The sequence below is a fragment of the Chiroxiphia lanceolata genome, chromosome 4, assembly GCF_009829145.1.
Source record: "Chiroxiphia lanceolata isolate bChiLan1 chromosome 4, bChiLan1.pri, whole genome shotgun sequence".
NCBI lineage: Eukaryota > Metazoa > Chordata > Aves > Passeriformes > Pipridae > Chiroxiphia > Chiroxiphia lanceolata.
In genome coordinates this window covers 61,703,557-61,714,902 of record NC_045640.1, presented here as the reverse complement: position 1 = coordinate 61,714,902, position 11,346 = coordinate 61,703,557, and positions in this window count along the sequence as shown.

Here is an 11,346-nt window from a genome sequence, read left to right as displayed (position 1 = left end):
GTTCCTCCTTAAGTGCAGACCTTTTAAGCCTTTTTTTTTATCTCGGTCTCAAAGCACAGAGCTTCTTTAACGAGTGCTGCTCTATCCATTTTGTAGCTGAGGAAACTGGAACATCAAAATTTGATGATATGTACGTGATCATCCAGGAAGCGTCCGATACATCTGGAAATGGAACCTGGGTGGGTTCCTGATCTCTATTCTTGTACCTTAACTGGCAGATTAATTTTCCATTTGCTGTACTCTTTATATGATAATAACGTTGCTTTTTTCCATGAGATACTCTGAGCTAGTGTCCACGTTAGAACAATGGCTATGACAAGTGTTTTCTCTTTGATTGAGTACCACAAAAGTGCACAGTGCTTTCAAATAAGCACATGTGTCAACAAAGAATGCAGTGTCTGTTCCTTGACTTAAAAGTATGGTTTTTTATTTCCATGAAGTTCAGATTTCACTTCACTACAGGATGCTACTCCATTGATTTCCACTGTTATTGTCTGAAGTCAGTGAGGTTGTAGCTATGTAAGTGAAGTTTTCAAAGCAAGCATTTAATAATCAAGTAGACATCAGAGTGTGTTTCGTGCTGGCTTTTAGCCCAAGGATATGCATTATTGCTGCTGAGTGGGCTTTCATTGCAGCTATATCTCAGTTTGACTTGTAAGGCTCCTAAAGGAATGTCTTGTTTTCATGCCGTATTTGTCTTGCTCTTTTTCGTAATTTATTTACTTTGGAGAAGAGAACCAGACTTAAGCATCTGTTTCTCAATGAGACTGGAGGGGCTTTTTGGGGTGGGGGATATTTTCACCCAGTATTACAGGTGATTTCAGTAAAGAACATGACAGTTAAGTGAGTAGCCCAGGGTAACTTGGCCTTCCCAAAAATGGCAAACTCTTCTGGCTCCTTGTCTTCTACACCAGTCTAGCTGCTAAATCATATTAGCTCCCAAATGAGATGAAACTTTGAGAACTGGAGGTCACTTTTCATACTGTCTAATTGCCCATCTTCTGTGGGAAAATGGCTGTAAAAATCCTGCCTGGGAATCCTAATGAAATTGCTTTTATAATGCTAAACAAAGCATTTTGCATCAAATAGTTTTTTATCTAGTTTTTTTATTAACTCACACAGAGGATACATACAAAAAGTTGAGGACACCTTTCACTGGACCAAAGCAAGAGTGTGTGAGGTGAGGTTGTGTTGTCCTGCCCAGCAGAAAACAGATGCCTTTTAGGAAAATGACAACAGTTTCTGCTATAAAAAAACAATATAAAAAGAAAGGCAAAGAATTCTCTCAAAGCATCTTTTCTTGTATAAAGATTTTTAAAAGGCAAGCATTTCCAGTTACTCAAAATTTTTCTTTCCAGTATTGTTCTAGGGGTTTATTCTCTCCATGATTTTCCCTTTCCCATTCCTTTTGTTCCATTATGGGTAGTCTTGTGATGACCACGACAATTTTAGGCAGTGAGGAAAGGTTTGTGAGGAGAATCTGTAATTAGACTGATACAGAGTGGTAAAAAATGGCCACACTTTAAGGCACAGGTGTGATCTGAGGTGAGGTTTGTTTGTCCAGTACCTTATCTGTGTTTGTTACTGTGTCATCTGGAGTAATAATAGAAAAAAAAAAAACCCTGTGAGTTTTATTTTCCATTTGTCTGTCCACTTTATCTGCCCATCCCTGTTTCAATTGTGAAAACATTTGTGAAAGCAAATGGAGTCAAAATACAGAGAAAGTTAAATAGAAAGAGAATGCTAAAACTTTTTTTTTTACTTATTCTCAGGGGTGTTTGTTTGCCTTTGGGAGAGGGAGATGGCTTCTAATAGCACAACATTACTTAAATAAGGAAATTATACTGCATAAATAAATTGTACCTATAAATTTATGTAAGAAAAAGCTGTTAACTGAAAATATACACACAATTTTAAAGTTGAACTTGCATCTTTGTATCTTTTAAAAAATATTATTTGATTTTACATATCAACTTTATAAACAAAATATGTGTGTCTTTCAGTTTTGTGGCTTACAGTGTAATATTACCTACTGATGTAAAGGTATTTTACCCATATTAAATCCCCATTTGATGTTTAACTTTCTTAAAATACAAACTATTTTATGTAAATACTTCTCTAACTAAAAAATTTTCCCAATTTGCTAATAAGGTGAAGGTAAAAATATATATATAGCAAGCTAGTAGATTGACATAACTGTTGTATAATCAGCTATTCCAGGATAACAGCTCTTGCTTGGATAGGCTCTTCCAGAACAAAAAAAAAATGGTTTATTCCAAAATAGCAAGTCATTTCACAAAGCAGAATAACTCTTCAGTGATTGGATTATTGTATGCTGAAATAAAATACTCACCTGGGAATAGCTGGTTCAACCAAATAATCCAATGTTTTAGTTAGTTTCTCTGGGGTAGCTCAGGTAAGATGTTGGCATCCTGAGCTTTTCAAATTAGAGGAAATTAAGTAAGTTTTGACTCGAACAAGTACCTAGCTCATTGTATCACTCCTAACCCATAAAGACAAACAGTATGAAATTTTGGAAGAACAACGTTTGGGAGATGTTTCTCTATAACAAAATGTCATATTTCAGGGGGAGATTGCTTGGCTTCTTGTAAAGTAACATTCACATTCAGTTCTCTTCAACATTATCATACTTGCTCTGGCAACAAACTCAACTGATGTGTTTGGCTGACACTGTTCACTTCTGCTCTTAGTTTAGGCCACTGGAATTCTTAGCATTTCCAAAGGGGTTTCCATTGGCTCTTACAGATTCAGAGCTCTTCCTGCTGTGATAACAGACCATCTTCTCACCCAGATATTAGTCCAATGATCAGGCAGCAGAGTGGTGATGGAGTGAGACACATAGTGTCTTTTCCTGCAGATTAATCACATAATTGTCTGTCAAATTACTCAACTTTCCTCCATTGGCACTGGAACTGAGACTGTCTTTATTCCTGCCAAAGAATATTTCCTTATCTTTGACTGTATTTTCCAACTTGTGCAGGCTATCTCTGCCTATTATTTTTCTGACATCATACATTTTGCTGTCAGTAATCCAGCAACACACAAATAATTTGTTTTTATGTCTGTAATTTATGCTCCAGAGTTGAGTAAATTGCTGCACTTCAGACCCAATCCAAAGTCTAATTAAGTCATTGGAAACATTCCAGTTGACTTCACTAGGCTTTACATCAGGCCCATAAGTAGTACTTGCCTGCCACTGAGTCAGAACTTATAAAAGACAAACAAAGTGGAATATTTTTTACCATTCTTAGCCAGTCATGGTAAGGGAAAATAGCAAAAAAGAATCAGAGTACAGTTTAAATTTCAACTATTTCAGCTGCTAATCCTACATAGTGCTTCATTCAAGTCCCAGTTTCACAGTGGAAAAAAACTGCTCAAACATCACTGCATTAAAAGATTTAAGAAAAAGTTTCTTTTATTTATTCTTGATTTTTTCTTATATTTTAATTTCCTATTTAGTGGATTCTACATCATGCTAACATGAGTGAAGCTCTTGTGATCGCTAAATGTTACTTTTATTTTCAAAGTCTCATTCTTATAGGGAACAAAGTGCTGCAGCTAACACCAAATGTGTGAATCACTTGATGAACAAGAAAAATTAAAAATATAAGAAAACCAGTATTTATTTTCTCTTCTGCAGAATCCAGGTAGCATTGTGATAAACTAGGGACTCTTGCTCCTCCTAGTAATGCTAAAAATTGCTCAAACTGTTAAACTTTTCTTAATAGAACTGAACTTGAAATGTTTAAAAGAAAAGACCCACCACACTGTGACTTTTCCTCAGGGGTGCAGCAGACTCTGGAAGGTAAACAAGCAGTAGCACTGTGCTGTGGGTGCAGGTGGCTAATTAGTGCTCATCCCTATCTTTAATCCCAGGGGAAGGGAGAAAACCTTTTAAATCTCACTATCAAAAATGGATGTAGTCAAGCTGGAAAGGAAGCCATGACAAGCTGACTGTGTGGAAGCTGTTGTGAACAGTTAATTCAATTAGATCTTTAATGCAAATATCTTTGGTATAGGTTGCATTTGCATATCTCTCAGCTAGGACTTCAGTCAACATTTTCAGTACCTGCATTGAAATTAAGTTTGTGAAAAATAACTTCAGCATCTACAAGACAACAGATTAAAGTACCATTCATGTACTAAATGAAAAGGAAGATTAACTGTTTCAGGGTTCCAGAGAAGAATCTGTCAGAATCTGAAGAATCTGCAAGAATCCAAAAGTCTGGATTCTCACAATTCTAAACAGGTCAGATAAGGTCAGATTCACAGATTTAATTAGGTACCTAGTTTCCTTTGGGCTTCTTGGTGGTATTATTAAGAATCTGGTCCCTAGCTTTGCAGATCTTGGTTCTGTGGCTGTTTCTCTCCATAGCATGTCCTCAAAAATAGAAAAAAAGGGGAGGGGAGGAGGAGTGCTTTTAAAGTTAGATCAGCTCTCTGATCTGGTTTATTATTCAGCTCCACAGACAATCGCATTAGAACAAACAGGGCGTGAGCACAGGCGTGGAAGTGCTCAGTGATGAGGGAGGGGGGCTGGAAGCACTTAGTGAGCTTTGTCAGTGTGAGAAGCAGCCTTGGGACCAGAGAGCCTCATTTCCTCAGGCCTCATCTACACTACAAAGTTTTCTGACAAAACTTGCCTCCTGTTCCCACACAGGTTTGTAAACTGGCAGAACACAACCCTTACTCTGGACAAAATGGTCTTCCCAGGCCACACCAGCCCTCAGCCACCAACCACACCTCTAATGACACGACAGCAGTGGCATCTGGAAATACACTGGGTGTGTGGTGGGAGAAAGTCTGCATGGTGGGAGAAAGCTGTTCCAACCCATCATCCTTTACCAAAAAGAAGCTGTAAATCAGTTCCTAATCAGTGTGGGTACCAGGGGGGCAAACTGCTCACAGTAACCCCAGAGCAGCCATGGCATGTATTGCCAATTGCTAATCCAAAATAGACAGGATACCTAAAAGAGGACTAGAATATAGGGAGAGGGGAAGAAAGAAGCACAAAACCCCTCAAAACTAACAACAAAAAAAGAAGTAGACAAGAAGTGTCACTTAAATTGTCATGTTGTAGTAAACCAGACTGTCTTTACTACACTGTTGGCTTGGTCCTTGCAACCCGTTTTCTGAGACCACCTGTCTGCAAGTGTATCTGCTTTCATGAAATGTAGACTCTGAGAGCATCACCATGCTTTAGATCAGGAAAATCTTCCATTTAAAGATAACTTACAAATCATAGTTATCACATATCGTTCTATAGAAATACTCAAATTTTACAAAGAGAGAACTTTTTCTATTCCATTCACGTCTGGGAGTGAGAGGAATGACAAGAAAACAGAATTTCCCTATGAGCAGATTCCCAGAATTTAATTTAGTTGTATTAGGGACACTTGTCTATTGATGTTGTAGCATTCACACTGCATGGTGACTGATACTGCATTGCTTGGTAACTGTTTGGACAGGAAAAACAATATAGTACAAAAGTAGAAACATGTGTTGTAAGCCTTGCTGCACACAACAGCAGGAAATCCCTGTGAATGCAACAAGTGCAAGAAGTAGATACCATAGCAAAGAAGCCAAAACCAGGGTAAATATTTTGTGATGTTTTCCTTACACAAAATACTTGGATCGGTTGCACTCTCCTGTGATTAAGCCAACAACGTGTCTCTTTTCTATTAATACTGACAGTGGCAAGTGGTCTTGCAAAGAGGTATACATCAGTGAAAGCAGCAGAGCTGAATGAAAAGTCTGTTCCTGTTTCTCACCTCGATATTCAGTCAAATACCCTAAATGGAGCAATAGTGTTTATTTTAAAAACTTTATGTATTAATTGTCTGCAACACGAATAGGACTGCAGTTTGCATTTTGAAACGGGTATTGATTTGCTACATCAGTTCAGTTCTAGAAATGCTAGGTAAGATTTGCACATGAGCATTCTAAATCCTCACAGCAACCTTATTTAGTGGCAACTTGAAAAACTAGGCCATGACATGCAAATGTGTATGTCTGTACTAATATAACCTGGGCTTTTACAAACTGTTGATAGGAATTCTCATTCTGATGGCAGGTGCTGAGAACATTGTAGAACAGCAGTCTGATTTGGAAAAATAAGACTATAATATCCATAGCATCAAAATTATGAATGCCATAGTCTCAAAATTAGGAAGGTGTCTGCTCTTGTTTTACATTATTCCTTCCTTTGTTCAGCAGTATCAGTAAACACACTATCATGATAAATTCCATTCTAATCATAATGAATGTGGTTTTCTCCTCATCCTTGACCATAGGGATATAAACCAGTATTATCAAAAGCACACAAGAAGCCAAGAAATATTTTCATATTTCTTAATTGACTACATTACATCCTCATCAAAACATGATATTGCTGTAATCTGAACATAAATTTTCCTGAGATTGTAACTTCTGGCAATTTTCTTTTGAGTTTAATACTAAGACCTCTTTTACACGAATGAGATTGATCCTATATTTCAACTAAAAGCCCTCATTCTGTGATTACATAGATCTAAAATATAATTTCTTGAAAATCTTTACCCCAAAATTAAAATAGCTAGTGTTAATAGATGTGGAATGTAATAATATGGAATAACTATTTTATATGAAGAAAGCAGACAATGAACAAGCAATTCAACAATGCAGCATTAGCACTGCTTTATTATGAAATAATTCTTTATATATACTTTCAAACACCACTTTTATCTGGACTCTGCAAAATTTGAAAATAATGTAACTTATAACTGAGAAATGTTTTCCATGTCAGCTGTAGTGAGAATAATGTACAGGAAAAGGTGATGTAATGATCATATCACTTACATTATTCTCTCCCTAATGAATAATCTTCCACACTAAGGATGAGCTCACTTACTATTATTGGAGTCACATCTGTAGGCCACAGCACACTGCTCAATGTCCTAGAGTTTTGATGCTGTATAATCTGCCTGTAGCTAACACTTTTCATTAGAATTGCAAAACCATTATGTGTACTACATATGGAGTAAATTTTCCTCATGAGGAATCCAAGAGAGTCAAAGAAACAAAGCTTTTATTTGCAGCAGTTGTACTGGGGATTCACACCCTTCCTAGGCACAGCTTTATCTTTCTTTGAAAACCAGTCCCAGACTATTATTAGTTTGAAACATCTAAAACATGTGATGAATGTTTTCTGTTCTTATTTCAGCCAGAGCTGACATGATTGCTACAGTAGTCTAAGTTTGATTTCAAACTAAGGATAGAAAATCTCCTCTATTTCTATTCCTATTTGTGCCTTCAATGCAGACAGTCTATGTGCTCAGTTGTGAAACTGTAACTAACTTATGTAATGTGCTTTCTGTAAATGATGAATCATATTCTTATTTATACCTGATAAAATGAGTAAGACTGGGAGTCAATTTGGAATTCAAGAAATAACATCATTAGAGCCACTGAGTAATGTAATGCAGTATTGCAAATGTCCTGAATACACAAGCTTTTATTAATATTAATGAAAAAGGAATGGAGAAAAAAGAATATAGTGTGTATAGAAAGTCTATAATAAATCATCTCTCCCATAGAATAGGCACATTCCCTTATGCCATTCTCTTTCCTTGCATCTAATCCAATAACTGTGCTGGGCTGGAAGGAATACTGGGAACATTTTAGGCTCTGACTCAGGAAAGGGTTAAGTATGTGTTTAAAATGACATGTGTTTCTGTGTGTTTTGTGGAGTGCAATACTAGGAGCTGAACATAACGGACCAGATTCCCTTTCTGTGGTGGCCGTGTGTATCTGTGGGAACAGTGTTTCCATGGCAAACTGTAAGTTTCTCATTTAAGTAGGAATAAGGTTTTCTCATATCAGTGTTTCTTCCCTGTATTTATAAAACTACTCTGAGAAATCAAGTTTCATGAAGAATTTTTGAACTAAAAATATATCAAGGACTGCAAAAGGAAACTTAAAAAACCCTTCCTCTTCCAAATATGGTGCTAATACTGCAATCTTCCCCCTTAGCTAAACAACCTGTCATCACAAATCCAAAACTAGACATGCATGTGTGTACCCCCAGGTACACAGACATACCCTTGTATAAGCAGTAGTTATACCCTTTCAGGTTTAAGTTTACCTCCAGTTTACCCCCTCAGGCTCCCCCACACTGACCTCCCCTTTCTCACAATAGTTGAGGTGGCTCCTAGTCTGCCTTGACTCCTTCATGGCATTCCAGCTCTCCGTGTCCCATCACAGAGTGAGTCAATGCTGGCTCTGTGTATGAAGCGAGTGAGTTGCTGGCATGATCTGTGGTCCAGATATGGTGCTCTGTGGGAAGATCTTTTCAGGTGACTCCAACTCTAAGCTGGAGCAGCTTGTCAAATTTGTGCTGAGCTCTGCACCAGCCTCAGGACTTGCCCAACTGGACTGTGCCAACAGAAAAGTTCCCAGTTTGGATACAGCTTAGGAGGTGCCATACCTCCTTGGAGACTGCATGTCACCTACCCCTGTGGTTAGCTGTAGAAATGAACCACCAACAACTGGCATTAGTGGAAGCTGGGCCCCTCACTACAAGAAGGACTTTGAGGTGCTGGAGTGTGTCCAGAGAAGGGCAATGGAGCTGGTGAAGGGTCTGGAGCACAAGTCTTATGAGAAGTGGCTGAGGGAGCTGGGGGTGTTAAGCCTGGAGAAAAGGAGTCTCAGGGGGAATCTTATCCATCTCTAACAACTACCTGGAAGGAAGCTGTAGCCAGATGGGGGTCAATCTCTTCTCCCAAGTAACAAACAACAGGACAAGAGGCAATGGCCTCAGGTTGTGCCAGAGGAGGTTTAGGTTGGATATTAGGAAAACATTCTTCACTGGAAGGGTGGTCAGGTACTGAACAGGCTGCCCAGGCAAGCAGTGGAATCACTATCCCTGGAAGCATTCAAAAAAACCTGTGGATGTGGCACGTGGGGACATGGTTTAGTAGTGGACTTGGCAGTGCTGGATTCATGACGAGACTCAGTGATCTTGGAACTCTTTTCCAACATTATTTGTTCCATGAGTCTGTGATTGTACATGTAGACATTCTCATTTGCTTACTAAAATTTGAACTGGACTCATTGCAGTGCAGTGACATTATGTCTTCCTGTCTTATGTTTAACAGGACATCTTTCTTCCATCGCTGTAAGAAAACACAAAACACCTTAAACTTTAATTTTTGAGATATGAATGTTTCTTCTGGATTTACTAAATGGAGCTTACGATGCTTGCCTTGACACATTTCGTGAACATTCTTTATGTTCTATTTCTATCAGCTCTCTTTCTCTTAGCTGTCTCCTCACCATTTCCTTTGAGAGGCATCAAGATTGTTCCTCTGCCCTGTTTCAAGATCTGAATAATTCTACAAAATTAATGCATGATGTCAAGTATGGGTAGAAATAAGCCATTATGTCACTCATCACTATATTAATCATTGATTTATTCAGCTCACTCTCAACCTTCATACAAATATATCACATCTTATAAAATTTCTGTCTGTTGCTATTTTTAGCAGATAAACATCAGCCAGCAAAATAAACATTTCCATTCCATACTATGAGATAGAGTGTAGGAAAATATATTTGGTTCCTCATATTAATTTCAGGGTTTTTCTGTGTTTGTGTCTAGTCTTTGCCTGTGTAGACATATTTTTATAAATTTTAGAACAGATCAGTTTTATTCTGCACAGTGCAACATCAAAAAAGTATCAGCCTCTAAACTGAGAAGCCAGTGAGTAATTTCCCTCTCTCTCAGACTGTAAAATATTCAGAAGTATATATGCATATATGTGTATTTTTTAACTACAACATATTTCTTCATGGAATGTGAGATTTCTATAATTGCAGCAATGGGCACAGTAAGGCAAGAGTACAGATGATTACAGTTTGCACAAAGTGAATGGAAGTTTGTTTTCCCGTAGTGCAGCAGGTAAGGAAAACACATAAAACCTCTTTGTTGAAAAGAGATGATGTTTTCACATATTTTACTTTTACAAAAAGCACTTGTTTTGTAGATTTTCTTATTTCATTTCACTTAAAAAAATCAGGCACGAGAAGAGTGAATAGAATGTAAAATAAAAATAAAACTATTTTCTGTGCAGAAAACAGTGAAGGAGTAGAAGTAGAGTGTTCAGAGACTGTTCAGGCTGCCTTTGTACCCTTCATTGCTGCTTAAGCATTTACCACCATGCCTCATTTCCTATCTCAAAGCTGAATTGTAGTCTGCAGCAATCCTTAAAAGGGATGGTTTTTTCTCCTTATTTGAACATTTTTGAGGCAATGCTTAATAAGCTGGTGAATGCCTTGCAAGAACCAGGTGATAAGAATGTGGCTCCTAGATAGGAATATCTGACATTGAACTGTCTGACAGGCAACCTGGAGAATTTGTCTGTTTAGAAGATTGCTTACTGCCAATCTTCCTCTTATGGTTTATAATAAAGGACAGTCCAAATAAGAAGATAAATCATTGGAAATCTGCTTTTGCTGAAAAATAAGAGAAGTTCTTTCAAGCATAAAGATTAGGGGTTCAGCTTTTTTTTTTTTCCAGTCAGGATCCAGAGGATTGAATTAGTTTCTGAAGTAAATCTAAAAAGTTTACTTTCAAAATCAGATTGAAAACTTCAATCTCTTGCATGATTTAAGTGCTTTCTTGTTTCATTTGGGTTCGACATACCACAAGAATCAGATACTTTTGTGTTCATGTTTCAGTGCAGATAAATCAGGATAAATCAACACTTATATATGAATTGTCCTCACAGTTAATGTTAAAAGGCAGCTACTTCTGGGTTTAATCATGGTTACTGGTTATTAGTGCAGAGCAAAACCATGGGACAACTACAAGAGAAGAGAGGTTTAGCTCAGTGGAATACAGTTATCCAGATCAGATTTCCTCTTTTCATCTTCCATTTCAGTTAGATAGTGCTGCAAGATGTCTCCTTTCCTTGTGTGGAACCAGTTGTATCCTGCTTACATGCATGAAATCCAGTGGGCTAGAACACGAGGGACATTGTGTCCAGATCAATCAAACAATGATATTCACCATAAGAAAATTAAAACTCATCAGTGAGAGAAACACCATTTTTTCAGCAATCTCAAATCATACTGTCTTGTTTTCTCTGTACAAGATACACTTCTTGACCTGATGCCACTAATATGAATATACAATAAGACACATACTAGAAGCAAAATAGCAAATAGCTAGTGAGTTATTTAACAAAAAGAAAACAACCCACTGCATACCATTCTACGAGCTAAAAAGTATCACATTTTTAACTTCAATATAGTTTTAAAATTGTGCAGTAATACAGAAGTAGATTT